General features: G+C 41.6%; 1 protein-coding gene across 3 annotated transcripts in view; it reads left to right on the top strand.

The window, feature by feature from the left end:
- Fhit (fragile histidine triad diadenosine triphosphatase) overlaps window positions 1-20,803 on the top strand; it is a 1,516,285-nt gene that overhangs the window by 635,234 nt on the left and 860,248 nt on the right. The window contains exon 1 of one of the 3 annotated variants that reach the window (XM_028880544.2): window positions 14,252-15,345. The exons of the other annotated variants lie outside the window; for them this stretch is intronic. The gene's annotated coding sequence lies outside the window, so the exon portion shown is untranslated. Of the gene's footprint in view, window positions 1-14,251; window positions 15,346-20,803 lie in introns of those variants that run through there. 3 annotated transcript variants of the gene reach the window in all.

Raw genomic sequence — 20,803 nt, 5'->3', positions numbered from 1 at the left:
CATAGAAGCATCATGGAGACAGCAATGTACTTGCAACATGAATAGATGCATCAAATTTAATTTTACTGAAATACAACAGAAAGAAATAAAGTGTAACTCCAGGGATAATTGAAGTTCACATATAGATATTTCATCATGCAGCCTACTTTTTCCTTAAAAGTTCTTTCTAAATGTTAAAAAATATGAATATTTGAAGTCCTTCTAAACTTTCAACTAAATCAAATTTATATGTTTGAAGTTGAGTAGGAAAAATCATTAATGACTAGCTTCATTTCTTCCAAAAAAAACCTTTCTTATTGCCTTTTGATTTTTTGTTGCTCACTGTTTTATCTCCATTTTCCTGGGCAACTGTAATAAAAATAGCATGAGCTGGGTGGCTAGGAAGCAGGAACGTATTTCTTGTGATCCTGAGAAGTCTGAGAGTAAGATCTCATCCAAGCTGATGTCTGGTGCAGGTTTGCATCTCCTCCACAGATGGCACCTATGTGGTGGTTTCTCCTGTGATAGAGGCATTAACTCACTCTCTGAGGTCTTTTTTATATAGACATTAATCTCAGTCAAGGACGAAGGCTTATCTGTTTTGAAAACAATTCTATTGGTGAAAGATTTTTATTTATTTTTATTTGAAACCAACTTTAGCATTTTTACCATGGTTCCCACAGTCATGGGTTACTTATTTCAAAGTATCTCTTAGTTGGATATTTTTCATCATTAAGCAATTTTTCCCCATGAAAGGGTCATTAAATTCTATTCTAGAGATGCTGTTTGGAAAGTATATTTCTCTATTGCCTTCATACTGGAATGACCACTGGGTTATAAGACGTTTCTTTTTCTAGTGACTTTGCACACACATGGGGGCCAGCATGATTGGCTGACTTGTGCTCTTCTTGAATTCTGTAATATCTAGTTTTATCTTTGATCTCTGTATTAGTTACTTTTCTGTTGCTGGGATAAAATATCAGGACCAGAAGCAAATTAAAGAAGGAAGTTTATTTTGGCATGTGTTCCTAAAGGGCTAGGCTAGAGTCCATCAGGGCTCACACAGTGTGGCAGCAGAAGCAGAAAGTTGACGGTTCACATCTTTATCCACAAACAGGAAACAGGAAGTGGGGAGAAGCTATAAATCCTCAAGCAAAGATCCACCTCCTGAAAGGTTCCATAACCTGCCTAATCAGTGCCACCAATAGGGGGCCAATTATTTAAACACAAGAGGCTATCAGGCCATTTGTCATTCAAACTACCACAATGATTAATAAGGTTAATTAGTAGGATATGCAGTTACTTTCCCCACCCCAGTACCTGTTTCTATCAAGACAATTGGTTCTTACTTCACCTAAGGGACACAGTGTATGTGATAACTCAGCATTCTAATTTTTATGGTCTAATATTTCAGGGAAACTGATAATTTTGTTTGGTTACTTTATCTTTGAAATTTATGCTGTTTTCTCTTTGTGCTAACAAATTCTTTGTATTTTTTTTCTAAGATTAATTATACATGTTGGGCATCTCTAATCCAAAAGTATGAAATTCAGATTGCTTCAAACTCTGGAAGTTTTTGAATGACCAGTGGGATCTTATAAGTGGAAAATTCCATCTGATTCACATAACTAGTTACAATAAAAATGAAAGCACACTATTGTCTAAAATTTTTGTCAGACAATAAGTCTAAAAGAGAACATGAACCTAATTGAATCTAGTGTTTCTACTTGGGTTCCATTCAAAAGGTATCTCACTGTTGCATTCAGAAATTCCAAGGTGTGAATAAAACAATCTGAAATTCACGGCCCATCTGGTCACAAGCATTTTGAATAAGATGCCCTCCTGTAATTAAGTTGTGTTTCTTCAGCATGCTGTTAATTTGTTTTACCCCTTCCTATTTCTATTTTAATTTGTTAGATTTTTGGTGGTATATAATGTTTTCAGTGTTTCCTTAGCTCTGTGATTTCCTTTTTAAAACTCGGTTGTGTTCTATATTCTCAGTTGTGAACCGTTGGATGGGGGAGTCTGCTCTGTTCCCAGGTCATGTCTTCTTCAAGCTGGGTTCTCTAGCTGCCTCTTGCTTGTTCTCCTCTTCACAACACCCCCCCCCCCCCCCCGCTTCCCTCTTCATGCAGTAAGTCTCCACACCGTGTCATCAGGCCCCTGTTTGTTCTGCTCAGTGTTAAAGTGGGTGGTGTGAACTGACTGGATGGATGAGGGTGGCTTGCTCTTCTCCACATCTTTTCAAGTTACTGGCACTTGTCTTCCCTCTTGTGCGCCACAACTCTGCTGCTTTCCACCTACTTTTCTAAAGATGACAGATGTGGTCCTCGGATGAGCTGCATCACTTCATCAGGGCAAGTCTTGGTTGTCATCTCACATCACTGAATCAGAAACTTGGGATGTGGATGCGATGGTGCATGTGTCATATGCCTTTCAGGTGGCTCTGCTGATCCCTCACATTTGAGAGCAACTGTAGTAGACAAGATGCAAATGTGGGCTGAGAAGGCTGCCCCTGTCCAGTCATCCTGTTCCTTGGTGTCCATGAGGTATTTTCAGGACCCCAATGAATAGCAAATCTGTGATTTACTAAATCTTATATAAAGCAGTGCAGTACTTAAACATATACAACATGTGTGCATCCTATTTTATTTTTTCCTTGCTTACTTAACACAATGTGAGTATTTGATATGCTATGTTATTTAGGTAATGAAGATAAGACAAAGTCTATTTGGTACAGACACAATTAAAACTTTTTTTTGTTTTCAATCAACAATTGAAGATTAATTGTGAAACCCTGCTTTATATCATAAGCCCATGCTTCTTTATTGTTTTAATGATTGCCACCAAGAACATTTTAAAATGTATTCTTTCTTGATGTCACACACACACACACACACACACACACACACACACACACACACACACACACCAGCACCCCTTCCTGCTTTTTGTGGGGTGTTTTTTTGGCAGGGGGAACAGGGTTTCTTTGTATAGCCCTGGCTGCCCTGGAACCCACCCTGTAAACCAGGATAGCCTTGAACTCAGGGATCAGCCTGTCTCTGCCTCCTGAGTGCTGGGATCAAAGACATGAGACACCACCACCCAGCAACCAACACCCTCTCTTGGCCTCTTGTATCTATTTCCATTAGCTGTCTTGAGGAGAGGCCTGGTGACCAGCAAGTTACTGCAAATGCATTCCGAGCATTTTTACAACTCAAATGTTAACACTTGCCTCCTGCTCAGCTTTTCATCAGGTGTGTTGTCTCTGCTGTAAACCTTAAAATGACATAAGCAGGTTTGGAAGGATGCTGACTAGAGATGGAGTTAAGGGACAGGTCCTAAAGAGGAAACTGATACTCTGAGGAGGAATGTTTCTGGAAATGGCAAAGCCCCAGCTAGGAGAAAAATGAATTCTAAATGCTTTTTGAGCATAGAATGTGACGATAGCAACCCTTGCATAGTTAAGAATGGGCCCTTCTTTTTGGTTTTGTTAGTTCGTTTTCAATACATCCTCCCTCCACTCCCCCCAGTCCCTGACCCCCTGATCCACTGCTCCTCCATTCCCCTTCAGAGAAGAGCAGGCCTCTCAGGGATGTCCCCTGAACAGGGCATACCAAGATGCAGTAAGACTGGGCACGAACACTCATATCAAGGCTGGATGAGGCACACCACTAGGAGTAACAGACTGAACTTTTTTGTTTGTTTTTCAGTGTCATACGTCTATAAAACATGCCAGTCACACTCACCCTGTCACCCTCTCTCACTCTCTTCTTACTTGTTCATGCCTGTTCTGCCGCCAAGTCCCCACCACACTTTCTGATCTTGTTTTATATTGCTTTCTACTTTGTGATCCACTTGATGTAACATTTGACCAACCATGTGTCTCTGCATTAACGGCTCTTCACAGCAAACAGAAGCTTCTTTGAAGAAGGCTGAACGCTACAGTGCTCCGTGACATCAACACTGAGGAGGCAGTTTGACAATATGCCCATTTAAAGAAACAAAACTATTAGATTCATCCCCAGTGCCAATGATCTCTCTAGTCACCAGCCTTTGAACAGATCCACAGTACAAGACATGGACTCCCTTCTGTAGAGGGGGCCTCAGGTCCAATCAGAAATCAATTAGTTATTACACACACACACACACACACACACACACACCCTACACACACACACACAAAAAAAAAAAAAAAAAAAAAAAAAACAACCAAACAGTAATGCTATAGTTATACCGGTAAGAACTTCCTGCACGGCAAGTTGGTACTGTAGTTTGCGAGGTCCTAAGCTGGGAAAGACCATTGCTGACTTTGTGCCTCCATTGCCTGCGTAGCAACTCCAGCACTATGGCAAGTTATCCAGCAGGGGAAAAGCTTTCTTTCAGTCCAGTTCCAGATAGGTTTCTCAGTACTCTGCAATCAAGGCATATGGAGTCTTTAGCAATAGTACTTCGTTATCCAGTTCTGCTGGGTAACCACGAGCAATGACCATAACTATATAGGTTCAGGCACCTCTAGGACTTTCCTGAGGGACAACTCTAGAGATGTGTCCTGATCTGGATGCCAGAAGTTTCATTTCATTATCCATGACTTCTGGGATCACCATCATCCACACACCCATGGTAACTCTATTTGAAAATATTTAAAAATTATAGCTTTTGTTTTCTTAATCTAAAGAGTATCTGCATGTAAATCTATTGTATCTTGTTGGGCAATTGCTCATGTGTACCCATCCTTTAATCTCTTTAGATTGCAGTGTTAACATCAGATATATTTTTAAATAGATGTGGAGGAGTGGAGGAGCTTCCTTCTGTGAAATCCTGTGCTATAGATTATGTGGACTAAGTGAGGGATTGGAATGGAGGGGCTTCTGCTTTGGGCGGATCTCTGAGATCGGGGTAGATGCCTCCATGCCTGTGTTTGTACTATTTGTCTTTTGCTAGTATGCCCACACTGTGATATAATACCACACTGCACACTAGTACATTTTAACAGCTTTGAAATGCACTTTCTTGACACTCATAGAAGAAATGGGAATGTGTGTAGGGAAATCCCCTGGCAAGTGCACATCTGTTGTGATTTCCAAGTGCCAGGGCATGCGCATCAGATTATATCAGCAGTTTTGCTCAAAATGTGAACAGTATGTTTGCTAAAAGCAAACACAGTTGTATCTAAATTGCACAAACTTCTCTCAAACAAGACACAATGTCACTGTTGAAACTCTAATGCTTCAAATTATCCCAAGCTCTTAGAGAAAAAGAAAGGAAGGAAGGAGGGAGGGAGGAAGGGAGGGAGGAAGGAGGGAGGGGGAGAGAGAGAGAGAGAGGTTATCAAACCCAGATGATATCAAAAAGGCTGTTTACTGCTACAGACTTTCCACAGTCTGTAAGCAAAGAGAACTTGACTGTGCTTCTGGGTGCTGATAATGTCCAAGGGTGTTTATCTTCATTACTCCAGCAGTGTGGTATATCATTATATAAACTTGATTTTACCTGTAATTAAATGTCCAAAATGCAGTTGTTCTGCTTTGCTCTTGTGACAGGGTGGGAGATTAAGTGACTTTTGTTGCCCAGTAGAATTATCTACATTCAAATACTTTACCAAATTAATTTCTGTTGGTGAAATGCACTTTAAATAGTATAATAATATTTCCCATGAATGGATATTTTAACCGAAATGTGGCAAGTTTATTAATAGCTCTGGGCAAAGGGGATAGCTGGAACATAGTTGCCAGCTTTCTTGATGGCTACCTTCCCTCCTGACAGTTACTTGGGGTGTCTTAGAACTCACATTGACTCAGTTGTATCCCTACTCTGGAAAAGGCTATGTCTTTAAATTGTTCAGAGAACATCTGATAGCTTCTCAGCTGAGTTCCCTGCACGCTGTAATCTAGGACTGGAGTTCAAATTCCGCTCTGTAACATAGAAGTCAGGTGCTCACAGTCGTGCATGTTTTAAGACCTTTTTAGATGTCTGAAGTGTAAGAATATGAACTCAACACCCTTAGCTTGCCTGTCATTTCTGCTATATGTAGATCTCTGCGTTCCCTGTGTAAACAGCTGCCAAAGGCCTTTTTAAAAAATCTCTATGATGTGCCTTATTTCTTTGTATTAGCAATTTCATTTTATTGTTCCCTCTACCTACCAGACTGGGACTCCATGCTAGAAATGTGATGGTTCCCTTAGCATCATTGTATGTGGATTGCATAGCTTTGTTGTTTGAAACTTCAAATTGGGGTCTAGATGAAGCAGCAGCAAGGTTCTATGATGATGCTCAGCTAGGTTCTATGGGTTTTGAAGAGCTTCACAGCCTCTGTTGATACTGCAATAGAAGCACAGCTCGAACTGCTCCCCAGTGTCATTAGTGATGTTGGGGCTCTGTGGTTTCCTGGTGCTGGGGGGAGTGGCACTGTGTGAGACACTTCCAGCCATGTGGTTCTGCCAAGTGTCTGCCTCAGAGGGATTGCTTGTTTCAGGAGGAGATGTCAGTTTCCTAATCAGATTGTATTGGAGAAGTCACATATAGGATGGAAAGTTGGACCAGGACTCCTGCGTGTTTAACATCTGAGCTCTAGCTTTGGTTCTGTTCTTCTCTAAGTCTGAACATACAGTGAGCTGTTTAGGAGGCTGCACAAGTCCCTGGTGTGTGTGGATAACATAGCACTGCCCTGGCTGTTGAATAACCGTCAACAAGCCAGGAAAGCACAGATGTTATCAGTACTTCAAAATAGCTTTCAAACACAGCTTACACCATCGTCATTAGGTATCAGTGAGATGCTTTAGGGTTCTAGGAATGAAGAGTTGTGACTAAAAAAACAACAAAACACCCCCAAACCTTCATCTCTACGTTTTTCTTCATGTTGATGTCCCCCAATGTTTGTGTTAACTGACTATTTGGGGTGCATTTCTTCCTTTGTTTCTCCTCATTGCTCTTGTGTTTTATTCCCTCTCCTAGACGGCACAGATACACGGTGCTTCTTCCGTCTTCTGCTGCCTACGAGCATGGAAAATGAAGCTGTTAAAATAATCCTAGAGAGGCAGGGGAGTGGTCAAGCTTCACTGTGGAGAAGAGAGGCAGCCTGAGGTTCATCTGATGGGAGACTGTTGGCACAGGGAAGGTATCCCAAGGGCGTGACAGGAAATCGGGTCTGATTGCCTTGGGGAGCTTGTTGAGATTTCCCTGGTTGGTCCTCAGCTAGCTCTAAGGTCAAGTGTGCCTGTTAGGGGCCATGTGGTGAAGACCTTGTGCTGTGCCCCCTGGACTGGTTCCTCCACCCTGAGTCTGGTGGTTGTCTATTGTCTATTGCATTTTTAGTCTCCAGTGGACTCACTGGCCATGTCTGTCTCTGTCTGCCTCCCTCTCTCTCCCCACCTATATTACCTTATGTAGCCCATGCTATAACTCATGTTCTCAGACTGCCATTCCAGCTGGCACGATGGCAGGCCATTTCCCCAGGAGTCCACACATCCCCCATTAGAAACTAAGGGAAGAGCTTCACTACAGAAAACTGGAGATGATCTTTCATTCTAGATATAAACTTTTGTGAAAACATTAAAAGTACAACTCAGAATGCTTTTCTTTTGTGTTTACTCAAATGGAGTTCTCAATGCCACTCTGGCTTTCAGAAAAGCCTAATTACTTTCATATACCACAAACAGTCGATAGAGCATGGGGAAAAGTCATACCTATAAATTTATATTACTTGAGGGAGAATATTTGGTCTTGGAAATATTAATGCAGCCTCCTACCTCATAGATATTAGCTTTATTCGTGAAGTGGAATTTGATTTAGTTTCTGACCCACCTAAGAACAGGACACTGGAGAGAGAAGGGGTTGGTCCTTGGTTGGTTCTGAGTTCTTAATTCCAGAGATGTCAGCTGAGAGAAGGGTAGTGTGTTCCCAAAGGGCCAGGCTGGGCTATGCCTCTGCTTTGTTCATGTGCAGGCTATCAGGAGGGAATAGAAGGCAGCACACAGAGTGTCAGATACTCTTACACAGTGTGGGCCAGTTCCAGGCAATACAGTGCAATGGGGCACGGGGGTCTTTCTCTTGAACATTAAACTGTTCATTATTTCTGATGAATGGCAAAAGCTGAAAGATGCCAGTGAGATCAGGCAAGCTAGAGAACCAGCAGGTGGAGAGAGACACACTGGCTGGGACTGTTTTTCTGCACCAAGTGAGTCCTCATATTGCTGTGTGTGTGTGTGTGTGTGTGTGTGTGTGTTTCTTTAGTAGTATTTGGCATGTATAAACCAATGTTCCACGAAAAATGAGTATAACCAGTTTCCAGTCCCTTAAACAAGTTTGTCCTTTATAGTAGCACAAAAATAAAATAAACAACAACAACAACAAAACCACATCACCTATCTCCACTTTTCAAGGCAGCCTGGCCAATGGCTTAGTGTAAAACGAGAGAAATTATGCTCTGCCCTGAAAGCATAATAAAGCATTCACCCTGCTTCCTGGTGAGTGTCAAGAGTGGAGGTATCATTGACCTTATGAATGCTAGCATCCTCTTCCAGAACGTGGAGAAAGGCTCTGGTCTCCAAGACAGTCAAGGGGCAGGCAGGCTGCTCATCATCCCATTCGGAACCATCAGTTCAAGGCTGGGCTTTGCTGCTGCTGCAGCTTACTTATTTCATGCAATCATAGATAGCCACGGGGGACCTTTGCTGCAGTCATCCAGGCAATGCCACACCCCAGGCACAGAGATCCACCTGTGTCCTGCCAGTGCTGTAGCCTGTAGGAGACAATGCATCAGGGAAAAGCTGCTTTCTCCAGATTGAGATGATTCTTCCCCAAGTGACAATTTTCCATCTAGAAGAATCCAGTTGCACTCCCGCTGAGAGCTGCCTGGAGTAAGGATTACATTTCCATGCCTCTTTGCTTCTATCTGTGGCTGTATATGTACATTTTGGCCTGTGGGAATGGGAAAAGATGTGCGAAACTTTGGAAGCATGCTATTAACAATCGGAGAGCTGTCCTGCTTCTCATTCTACTACATAGGCAGTTGATGGGATGGCTAGAATGCCACTCTCCACCAAGAAAGTAAAGACCATTCCAGTGGTGGAGAAATAAAATCTGGATGCAGCTTTAGTTTTAGATGACCTTAGACACAGCAGCCAAGACAATTCTTGTCCATGATTACCAAATATATATGGGAAAATAAAACCATGTTACTCTTGTGTGCTGGCTAGTTTTATGTAGGCACAAGCTACAGTCATCTGAAACAAGGGAACCTCAGTTGAGAAAATGCCTCCTGAAGATCTGGCTGTAAGTACACAAGCCTGGAGGACAGTTTCTTAATTAGTTATCAGTAGGGAAAAACCCAGCCCAGTACAGATGGGGACCCCCCTGGGCTGGTGGTTCTGTGTTCTATAAGAAAGCAGACTGAGAATGATGAGGAGCAATTCATTAAGTAGCACTCTCTCGTGGCCTCTGCATCAGCTCTTGCCTCCAGGTTCCTGCCCTGCTTGAGTTCCTGTCTTGATTTTCTTTGGTGATGAAGAGCAATGTGGAAGTATAAGCTGAAAAAAACCTTTCCTCCCCAACTTGCTTTTGGTTATGGTGTTTTGTTGCAGCAATAAAAACCCTAAGACAACCTGATTTCAATTTATCTGTAAAAATCCCCACTTTTCTTTTGAATTTCAATGTGTATGTAGCAAATTGTTATGTCATATATGAATACATAGCATATGTATGATTTAGAAAATCTACATTGTACTTAATTTTGATATGATGCATAGAGTTCAAATGTTAATTGTATAGATAGGATCTCTAACTCGAAGGTTGTTTGGTTAAGGTAAATTGTTTTAGCAGCTTTTCATTAATGATGGTTTTGAAATCTGCTTTCCTTGTTTGTTTTGTTTTTTCCTCCTGGTAAATTATGAACTAGGATTGTGAATGCTCAGCAGGTTAGAGTGCCTGTCTAATATGCTCAAAATGTTGGTTCAATCCCCAGCACCAAGCTACCTAGACACAGTGATACACATCTGTAATCCCATCACCCAGACAGTGGAGACAGGAGGGTCAGAAGTTCAAAGTCGTCATTGCCTACATAGTGAATTCAAGACCTGCCTAGGCTAAAGGAGACCCTATCTTTAAAAGAGAAAAATAAATTATAACACTAACATATTAGGACACGTTTGGGTAGCACACAAATCTGTTATCTAATACTGTGGAAACCTAAATTGTGTCACTGTGCCATGATAGTATTCAATAAATGACCCTCTTCAACTCCCTTAAAATGTCCCTTCTCCCAAAGCAAAAGAATCTGTAGAGCTTTTGAAACTGTCCACTGTGAGGTAGAGGGAGACAATTGTCTTCCAAACAGCACAAGTTAGAGCAAGTCAGAAATTGAATAATACCTGATGGGAATCAGTCTTTGCTGCATTGTGTGGAATGAGTAACTGAAGGATGATTCTCAGAAGACTCATTTCAATTCATGGTTGTCATTTTCATCTTGCTTCATATCATAGCCACTGATTCAGTCCTCCACAACAAGGGCATCTCCCACAAAGTACCGGGATTCTCAACTGTTTCTGGGTAAGGATTTCACTTCATGTAACATAGCATGCTGGTTATTATGTGTGTGGAAGTGTGTAGTGAGTGGGTTTATACAGCTCAGGGGCTGGCTTTCCTTGTTGATGTTTCTTAGCACCACTTCCTGTTTTGGGGGGCTCCTTGCTGTCAAAATAATGTAAACACCAGGGAAGGAAAATGTGCCTCCATCTGTTAAGTTCATCACATTCCTCTGTGGCTTTCTCTAACTAGGTTTTATGAGGTTCATATAAAGAGAAGGTGGGCCTCTGAGGTAGAGGTACTGCTTCCATGGAATTGGAGAATGATGGAGGTCAGTTAAAAGGCTGTGACATGTCCATTCAGTCTTTCAGAGTTGGTGAAAAATACCCAGAGTTTTAAATGCCAAATAAGTTTCAATTTGAGTGTGGGGTGCAGTGGTCTCCTTTCATTCTTAAGGATGGATTCAGCTTTCAGAAATTTCAGAATATCTGGGGGGATTTGCTTTATGTCCTGAGGGCTGTCCATATTCTAATGCTGACCCTGTCTGTTGGACTTGGATGAGTTTAAGTCAACTTCTCTAAGAAGCAACACTATTTCTCTGATTCTGTCCATTAGTTCAAGCTGAATCCTACCATGGGAGTCATTTTTAAACTGTCTCCTGTGAAAGCCTTCTCCAAGTTTCCTGAAAGTTTATTAGGAGCACTTTCTCATGAGTTCCGGTGAGCTTGCCCGTCTGGATTCACGTGAACTGTCAACTCAGCCAGGTCTCTTCCAGCCTGCTCTTCCCTTAGCAGCAGGTCCTTTGCCCTATTTGATTTTGATGGTGTAGGGCCACATAGTGAGTACTCAGTAAATATGTGCTGAATTAATCTGTTTTCCTACAGAGACTTATTTTATTTATGGAATAAGTGTTTTAAGTGTGCACATAGAAGTTTGCAAAATAAATATTTGCTGATTGGATTTCTAGTGCGTAAGTAATGTTCTGTTGCGAGGCAGGAACCTCTGGAAAGGTTCATTAGTGGTCTGGGATATTATTTACAGCATCAAAGCAGTTTTCTGAAAGTACATATATATTATTCCCTGTTTCCTTTTAAGTGCATAGACTCAGTGAAAAATAAACACTAAATCAATACCGGGCTCAGGCTTACTGGAAGAAGCGGCATGCCGTCTGTTTTCCCTGAAGATACAGTATAGACACAGTGAGTGGGGAGAGGGCTCCTGGCTTCCTGTTGTTGCAGCCAGAAACAGAATTGGTAACCTGAGTCTGTGTTAACCTTTGCATTCACAAACAAAGCCCTGCGTCTGTGGTTGGACTGAGCCAGGTCCCTCCTGTCTGTCTGTAATGGAGGCTTTACCTAGAAGTGCCTACAACAGCTCCTCCTCACCTCTGGACCTGCGCAAGAAACATTTGATTAATAATCATTTAAATATTTCAGCAGTTTAGCTTTGCTTTTACAGTTAATTATTTATCTATCACAGTGCTGGGGATCTGACTGACACTCCAGTTCCAGTCACAGTTTTATTAGAAGACCTGTGGGGTTTTTCTGCATGCATGTGTGGTGTACATGAATATATGCATGTATGTTTATGTGTGCAAGTGTGTGTGCGTGGGAGTGTATAGGTCCAAAGTTGAGATTCTGGATCACTCTCCAATCAGTTTATCAGGTCAGGGTCTCTCACTGAACCTAGAAGTCATCAATTCTGGCTAGTTGGGCTGGCTAGCTTGGCCCAGGGGTCTCCTGTCTCTGCCTCATGAGTACTGGGATTACAGGCCACCATCATACCTCCCTGACTTTTCCATGGATCCTGGGGGTTAGAATGCCAGTCTGCATCCTTATACAGCAATGTTTTATCCATAGAGCTGTCTACCAATCTTATTTCATTATAGTTTTGCAACTTGTTTTTTCTTTTGTGGAACAAAAGGTTGTTGTCTACAGTTTTGCAGACCCTTAGCTTCCTGGTGGTTTTACTATTCACCTTTGTCCATGAACCTAGAAAGGCAACTTTAAAAATTTACCTAGAGTGGAGGGGGACCAAGGTCATTGAATTACACTTAGCTATCTCATAACAAGATGGGACAGCCTAAAAGGAGAATGCTACTGAATCACAAGAGAAGTGGAAGACCCGAGGCTAAGCTATGGTAGGATCCTCAGAGGAGAACCAATCAAACCTGGTAGTAATTTGGGAGACTTCCAGGAGGAGACAATCTAATAACCTTCCTAGGCAGGATGTATCCAGGAGGAAGACATGACTCTGAATTTTGATGTTCACCTATCCCCTATTCCATTGTGCCCATTTTCCAGTGAAATAGACCTGCTGAGGCACATTGATGTTACCCAGTTGGCACTCATTGCAGAGAAAGTCATAGTGGGAAATTAAAATATAGTAAGAACCATGGTGTTTTGTTGATGGTGTGGAAGAAACAAGTAGTGTCATAAGCTATTAATAGAAGTTGACATTATAACAACCTCTTTGGAGGGATAATTTGGCAATATGTGAAATAAAAATGCATTGTTTTCTTTGCCAATTCAATTTTACTTTGAGAAATTTATCCCAAATATAAGCCCTCATGTGTGAGCAAAGAAATGAATAAATGCCCCTAATAATGTTATTTGTATTAGCAAAGGTTTAGAGGAATTCTAAATGTCCATCAAATGTCAGCAATTAAATGATGTATGCTGCATTTGTGTGATGTCGGACTGTGATTCCCTTAGGAGTAGTAATGTAAGGTACATGGAATGTGGAAGCATGGTCTCCTGGGGACTATTGAGGGAAAGTAGAGGTAACAGGATAATGTGTAGAGTGTGCCTCCTCCTACTGTGTGAACAGAAAGGAGCACATGGGCATGCATGTGTTTGAAGTGAAGGAGACACATCTTGGAGCCCAGTCGGCCTGGAGTGGAAGCAAACTAGTCATGCATATGATCCAGTGTGTCACCCGAGCTTGCGTGTTCTATGTGATACACAGGTCCCACCAAAATAGAGCTATGCATTGCTAAAGACCAAGGTGCACTCTGAGAAGTTTATGGATCCCATCATGTAAACTCATAGAGTATGCTTACAATTACTGATGTGGCCACAGTATCATTGTGTTATGGAACTTTACAGATTTTCTATCACATGTGTTGTCCATCCTTGACCAAATCTCACTAGGCACCATGTGACTGCAGTTTCTGAACAATTTCAAAATTAAAAGCATGTAAAGGGGTTTGTAGCATAAAATTGTTGGTGGTGATCTTCTTTAAATAGAAACTATAGACCCAAGGAACAGTCTCCATGAGGAGAATATCTTCCTTATACCTTGCTGCATGCTCTTTCAGGCTTTTGCTCCCATACAAGCCAGCATTCTGTCCATGACTCTTTCTGGGCACAGCCAAATGCTGCATTCTTAAATGTGAAAGCCTCTAAGTTTCTTAAGCAGCACACTTACGAACACGTCTCAGATAGGTTACCTTTGGTAACCCACATTCAGAGCCCTGAGTCCCATCTGGCTGTGGTTCAGATCTAGTTGATTTAGGGTGAGTCAGGGAGCCCCAAGCTCAGAGGTTTCTAATGCATACGGTTTGAGTATTGCTTCTCATCTCCCTCCTCATCCATCCTCTACTCTTTCCTCTGCCCCTCTTCCCTGCCTTTTTGAGAATTTGAGGGCATGGTGTCTTCAGAGCATGCCACTTAGATTTTGAAGTCATTTAATATGTGCTTCACTTGATATATTTTAAAGAAAGTAGTAGATTGAGAGCAATTTGATCCATTCTGTGTCCTTTGTTCTTAGTAACCACAGAAGGAATAGAAGTGTGACCAAGTTCTGCTTCCTGAAGGGCTAAGAGAATTTGCCCCTTTGAGGTATCCAATTTGTGATAAGATCCAGGTTATTTTATGCATTCTTGTTTCTGCCCAGTTTTTCTTGGTCTGTGATGACAGAAGACCCTAATTTGTCTGTACAAGCAAAGAAAAGAGATTCGAGTTATGGACAGCTGATCTTTGGGTTTTTTTTTTTCTTTCCCCTCTAAGTTCTTTAAAATGGAAAGAGGAAGGAAACAGAGTGACAAGTGTGGATGGGGAAAGGAGACTGTCTGAAGAGCATGGGCTTTGGAGACTCGCCTTCTGGGCAGATTCTATTCCTGGCAAATTGGGTAATGTTGGCCCTGAGATCGGCTCTCTGTGTCATCTCTGTGAAATAAGACTGTCCAGCCTACCACAGTCAGAAAAGAGGATGAAAGAATGTAAGTGTACAGCCTAGCAGAGCGCCTAGCATTTAGCAGAAGCCCAGTAAATGGGGAGTGACTAATTGGTACAGGAGCAGAGCAGAGTGACGGGGGTAGCAGCTTTCGTAGCTCGCTGGACCCAGGAGATCTGACAGAGCTCGTATTTTCCTTGTCCTCCCTCAAACCCAGTAAAGTCCTAGAGACCCACTTTTTGCACTTGTAAAATTTGAATATTCAACTAACTGCCTGGCCTTCTAAACTGCTGACTGTACAGGGGCAAAAGGAAACATTTCTTGGCCTTCTTTTAAGTTTTATTCTAACCACTATCAAGGGAACACTTGTCTGCACAGAGCTTGGCTAGAAAGAAATCTCTTGGATGAATGTGAGTCCTGTCCAAGACACTCTTCAGCTGAAGGAGCTCATTTCCCTTGGTTTTGTTATCCCTCTCCAGTGTGGAGTTTGGCTAACATGAAACACACCTGTTTATTATATTGACGAGGAAGGAAGTCACAGGTTCTATCAAATAGAGTGCTGAAGAGGGTATTTCATGAGACTGCTGCCCTCCAACCCCGGCCAGCCATCTTTATTGACCATTTCCTAGGGTCAGCCTGAGGAAGATCTGAGCAGTCTCCAGATTCTGGGTGAGTGTGAGCTCCTACCTGCTGTGTCTGGTGATTTCTGTCTTTCTGTAACGCTCTGACTTTGTTCCAGTGCTTCAGTCTTGGTTGTGTCCTGTAAAGCAGCACTCTTCAGAGTGTATTCATGACACAGCATTCCCTTGAGTCTTTCTTCCTTGATAGGAAGAAAACTGTTTTTGTTTAAAATGCATTGAGGGTGTGGTTCAGTGACAAGCATGTGTCTGGTTTCTGTTGGGCCCCGGATTTGATCGCTGCTGTTGAAAAACAGAAACAATAAAAAATTAATAAATGAATAAAACAATGATAATGCTATGTATTTTACTTACAGAATCTAAGTAACCAAGGACAGTGGCTGGAATGTTAGTATATTAAAAGCTCCTGAAAGTCCTCAAAGAAACTGAATAGAGATAGAATGAAGCCCCAGTGAGACAACTAAACAGTTTTCCTGATGGCACTCTAAAGAACCTATAGCTGAAAATTCTCATAGACAGTGAAAGGTCCTGAGAAATTCATTTGATTTTGTTTTTTTACAAATTGTTGAAAGTAGAAAAAGTTGCTACAAAGCTTGTCTTACAAAGAAGCTGGAGTTAGATTTATGAACTGAAGTGTTGACTTCGTATTGACACTTGCATTTGAGGGCCAAGCTTGCTTTAATTTGTCTTCACAATATAGGAATGGATGCTTCTGGCCTTGGTTTCAGACTTTCTGAGTTTCAAGCTTTCATTGAAATATTTCGTTGTAGAATGTGTGATAAGCTTTGGATCTGGATGAAAAGCAATACCCTTTGAGTCTATATATAAATAATTAAAGTTGTTTATGAATACCACCAGAGAGACCACCACTGTGGCCCTGTAATGGAAAGAGTTTCAATAGAACTCCAACAAAATGCTGGCTCTGAAAATTGCTTTCTGAAGATCAGAAGTAGATTTATTTGAGTCTACATATTTCTGATTATGCAGGAATATGTTGCTGTGAAGTTTCTGGAGCATTCAATCTTGGGATAGCCTTTCCTAATGCCTAGAAAGAAATTTGCTTCAGAATTAGGTGTAGAGCTTGCCGCTCCAGCCTGCTTTTGCTTTTATGAGCTATTCCCATTTATTGTCAGCTCATTTACTGACAAATAAGGACATAATCCCCTTTTTGATATTGCAGCTCACCTAGTAATAAATGTTCTTTGTTATTTCTAATCTTGTAAAGTTAAAGGCAGAGGGTCGTACAAAAATGGCTTTGCTGCCTGAAGTGACACAGAGCAAACAGGACAGCAGCAAATGCAGAAGGAGTAAATTCAAGATGATTTGTTTGAATTAGGTTTATAGTCTCATGTAGTTCTGTGGACTGAGAACAGAAACCAAGAATAATCAAAAAAGCCTCTTGCCTAAAAACAAACATATTTCTCGGGAACATTTTGGCCTTGCCAGATGTTACATTGTAAGAATCTTCATTCAACAGTAGCAATAACACAAAAGGCAATGAGCTGGGCAGAGATTGTACGTCATGAGCTGGCATTATCCGGAAATGGAATGGTACCTTTTAAAGTCTCTACTATATTTTTAAGAGTGTGTGTGTGTGTGTGTGTGTGTGTGTGTGTGTGTGTGTGTGTGTGTATGGTACATGCATGTGGATGCAGAAGAACCATGAGCATTAGAGCCACCCTACCTTAATGCTGCCTGTAGCATGAATCTTAAAAGGTCTTATTAATAAAATCCAAATCTGAAGCCAGGTATTGGAGTGAATGCTGGAAGAACAAGCCACAGCTACCTCACCTCACCTCACCAATTCCTCAGCTGATCCTTTTTCCTCAGACTGGAAGCCTCTGTGTCCTTGTCCAAATGGATCTCAGCTGAACTGCTGCTCTAAAGCCTAAAAGTTTAACAGCTTAGCTCCTGGTTCCCATGCCTTATATACATTTCTGCTTCCTGCCATCACTTCCTGGTCTTAAAGGCATGTGTCTCCATGCCTGGCTGTTTCCAGTGTGGCTTTGAACTCACAGAGATCCAGATGGATCTCTGCCTTTGAAATGTTAGGATTAAAGGTGTGTGTGCCACCATTTTCTGGCCTCTATATCTGGTGGCTGTTCTGTTCTCTGACCCTAGATAAGTTTATTAGGGTGCTCAATATATTGGGGAACACAATATCAGCTGCCAAATGAACTTCTATTCTCAACAGGAGAAGCATGAGCTCTTAGTCACAGACCCCTCTCTCCAGCTCTGGACTGGCACTTCTTAGATTATAGCTATACAAGCCAGTGATGACCTCTGTAATAGCTTTTGTGGTTTTCATGTTAGACAAACATGTAAAATTAGAAGAGATAATAGGTTCTGAAAAGTATTTTTATTCTAGGCAAAATGTTTAAATTGCTTAGTTCTCTAGTTAATAGAAGACAAAAATACATTTGGCATGCCAGAGCCAACAATGGTATAAGGATGTCTAAACAGCAACTGATCATTATCATTTTATGATGTAGGGAAGAGTTACTACCTTTCTAGTTCATGAGTGTGTGTGAGAGTACATATGTTTTATACACATCTAGAGAGCTTTCCCTATTGCAAAAATATGATGGCTTGTAGTCTGCAGATATATATTTTTAATTTATAATTTTTATGTATATATGTGTGTGACTGTACCATATGTTTGTGGGATGATATGGAGGTCAGAAGAATGTGTGGGATCCCCTTGGAACTGGGTTATAGGTGTTGATGAGCCACCATGTGGATGCTGAGACCCGAACCTAGGTCCTATGTAAAAGCCACAGTGTTTTTAACCACAGAGCCATCATTCCAGTCCCCTTACAAAGTATTTAATTTGCAATCAGAGAAAAACAATTCTAATTTGGAACACTTGTGTATTTCAGGATTTTGTGATACAAAGGTCCCACTCTGACCAATTTCACCTCATTAATGCATGTCAAGTGGCTTCTAAGATTCTGAACGTTTTAATAAGTTCTTCTCATGGGCAGCTGTGAGCTGGCTCCAGCCATCTCCTGGAGGAGTTTCCTTAGCATCTAGTAATTCTGAGTCTGTTTTCTGGAAGGAGCTGGAGTGTACTTATAGCTAGAATGTTCTTGAAGGCTCTGGAGAAAGTGTTTGGTAAATAGCAGCTTCTGTGGTCTTGAAATTCCCTTCAGATCCCAGAGTTTGTCATTCTTGCTCAAGAAGATGTGCTTTTAAGGCAATGCATTATTGTATGTGATGAGCTTTTTTAGGGTGCTATCCATATTACTTACTTGTTTTTGTTAACATTTCCTAGAATTCTTACTGGGTTTAATGGGGATGTCTGGAGGGAATTAGTGCACGGTACTAAAAAGTGAGGCTTTAGAAGACAGTTGCTTCTGACACCCCAGAGGATGGAACCTGGGGATACCCTTGTTCTTTGAACATGGTGCCTTTGTCTGATGAGATTGTTGCATAACGAAAACTTTACACTGAGGCAAATGCTTCTAACACAGGAAACCGTTTCATTCAGGACAAGGGTTGGCAACTCTAACCCACCAACTGAATACCACTCATTTATGTGTGGCTCATCAGCTAAGGGTTTTCTCATTTTTGAATGGATAAAAAAAAAATGGAAAGAATAATATATGACACAAGAAGATGATACTGACTCGAGTTCTAGTGACTACGAGGACACAAGCTGGCCCTGTCCTCCAGACTGCCATCATATTTGTCCTGCCATCTGGGTCATTTTCCTGCTCAACCAGCTGACCTGAGGACTAACAATAGAGACTGAGATCCACAGAGCTTGAAGTGCTGATCATTCAGTCCCATACAGAAAATGTTTGCCAACCCCTAATCTCATAAACCTGTCTCCAAGAAAGTGTGGCTAGCAAGCTATAAGTATGACTGTGTAGTATGACTGAAGCAGAGAAATAACATTGCCAGATTCATCCCCAATGTGATGGAAAGGAGTTGTGTTAGAAATGTAGGGAAGCGTGGATCTAGGGAGATGCTCAGTTGGTGAAGGGCTTGCTATATAAGCTCGGAAACCTGAGTTTCGATCCCTGCATCTACATCTAAAGCCAGGTGCTGTGGTGTGCCCATCCCAGTGCTGGGGAGAGAGTGACAGCGGGGTCCCAGGAACTTGCTACTCATAGAGTACAGCCAATCAGTGAGCTAGTTCAGTTGAGAGACCCTGGCTCAAAAATTAAGGTGGAGAGACATGGAGGAAGATGCCCAGTAGAGACCTCCAGCTTCCATGAACATGGACATGTACACACATCTCACATATAAGTGGACACATACAAACTTGGCAAAAATGTATAGGGCGTATAAAACACTTGTGACAGTTCTCAAAATATAAAAAGCATTATATTGAACAAATAAAATTCTTACTTGTCTCAAATCACCTTCTTTCATTGTCTTTGAAATTTGCTACAGAGGAATCTCCTTTTGTTTCCTGGTGTTGTGGTCAGACACAGACCCTTGTGTCCTGATGCTAGGCAGGGACCACGCTGCTTCTTAACCATGCTGTAAGCCGGTACCGATGGTGTTACAGGGCCTGTATATGGACTCAGTCACTTATTTGATGTTGATCATGAACACATTTCCCTTCACTCCTCATCTTTACTTCTCTCCTCTTTCAAAGCTAGGACAGTTCTAAGGACCAGGTAAGATGTTTAACATGTTGGCACAGGATCCCACAGAGCAGCACATAATAAATGCTACTTTTTGTTTGGTGATGGTGAATTGGTTCACATTAGGATCTTTCATACATATGTGGATTTATCTTTTAAGTTTCACTTTTTCAGCCTAGGAGTTTAGCTCAGTGGTTGACATGCATGAAGCCCTGAGTTCAATCCCCAACAAAAGAAAAACAAATAAAGAAAGATACTTTAAATTGTGTTTGTTTTGCAGACAGAAATCAACATTTGACAGTGTCTTGACATAGAATGTAAACTTCTCACATCTTACATATTCCACCTTAGGGGTGTCATCTTGAACTACAACTAATGCTATTTGTAGGCTTGTGTCTGGAGAGAAGGCTCCATGCTCTCGTTCATGTCTTCTCACAAGAGGCTGCATTCTTCTGAGAGAAGGAAACCCTTTGTCAATCACATATACATGTGTTGTGAAGAATCCTGCTCTATTAAAATACATCTGCTAATAAAAATCCTTACCTTCTGGGGAGAAAGAATCCCTTAGCCCCTCAGACATCCCCATGTTCTCCCTTGAACGGCTTGGCTTCACAAGGCAGTTGTCTCCATCAACCATGGAACAGACACTGTTTCCATCAAGTCCATCTCCACCTTAGCTGCACATTATAAAACTAGTGCTAATAAAATACCCCAGTGACCACCTAAAATACCTCAGTGTCCACCTAAAATACCCCAGTGTCCACCTAAAATACCCCAGTGTCCACCTAAAATACTCCAGTGTCCACCTAAAATACCCCAGTGTCTACCTAAAATATCCCAGTGTCCAGCCAAAAACACCCCAGTGTCCACCTAAAATACCTGAGTGTCCAC

This window comes from Peromyscus leucopus, chromosome 9 (assembly GCF_004664715.2).
Source record: "Peromyscus leucopus breed LL Stock chromosome 9, UCI_PerLeu_2.1, whole genome shotgun sequence".
Classification (NCBI taxonomy): domain Eukaryota; kingdom Metazoa; phylum Chordata; class Mammalia; order Rodentia; family Cricetidae; genus Peromyscus; species Peromyscus leucopus.
This window is presented reverse-complemented; position numbering and strand designations above follow the sequence as displayed.